This window comes from Octodon degus, unplaced genomic scaffold, assembly GCF_000260255.1.
Source record: "Octodon degus isolate 3935 unplaced genomic scaffold, OctDeg1.0 scaffold00534, whole genome shotgun sequence".
Lineage (NCBI taxonomy): Eukaryota > Metazoa > Chordata > Mammalia > Rodentia > Octodontidae > Octodon > Octodon degus.
The window spans coordinates 117,379-117,962 of record NW_004525110.1 but is presented as its reverse complement, the minus strand read 5'-3'; the positions used below and the strand labels follow the sequence as shown (position 1 = coordinate 117,962).

Sequence of the window (584 nt, the reverse complement as noted above, 5' to 3'; positions counted from 1 at the left end):
TTGCCAGGCAAGCACTTATTCTACTGAGCTATCTCCCCGGCCTCAAAATATGGAATGCTTCACGAATTTGCATGTCATCCTTGCTCATGGGCCTTGCTAATCTTCTCTGTATCTTTCCAGTTTTAGTATATGTGCTGCTGAAGCGAGCACCATATTCTTTTTATATCATTTGTAGTGACTCCTTCCTTCTCATTCATGCCTATTAGTCTTACATTGTTCATCTTTGCATTGTCTTGCATGTATTGAATTATCTTTTCCTGCATCCTAATTGTTTTTAAGAGATCTCTTCTTACTTTTTCACTAGCTGCAATGTTGTCTTTCAGGTCAGAGAGTCTATTTTCATTTTCACTCAAACAGTTTTGCCAGCTTGTGATTGAGGTTTTAATTTCCTGTACATCACTTTGAACCTGTTCCATACATTCTATTTCTTTCCTAAATTGCTTATTCAGGGGTTCCATCATTGTTATATTCTGCTTTATTTTTTTTATTAGTGTATTCTTTAGAAGCACTTAGTACTTCTTTGATTAGAGTTACCACTACATTTTTTAGTTCAGAAATTATTTCTGATCTGATTTCTTCTATAC

At 34.9% G+C, this 584-nt stretch overlaps 1 protein-coding gene and 1 non-coding gene across 2 annotated transcripts in view; both read right to left on the bottom strand.

The window, feature by feature from the left end:
• LOC101566966 (actin-related protein 2/3 complex subunit 2-like) overlaps window positions 1–584 on the bottom strand; it is a 27,666-nt gene that overhangs the window by 4,248 nt on the left and 22,834 nt on the right. The gene's annotated exons all lie outside the window — the stretch shown is intronic.
• Window positions 44–150, bottom strand: LOC111814791. The gene has a single exon (XR_002819681.1). It is a non-coding gene; the product is annotated as a U6 spliceosomal RNA (small nuclear RNA).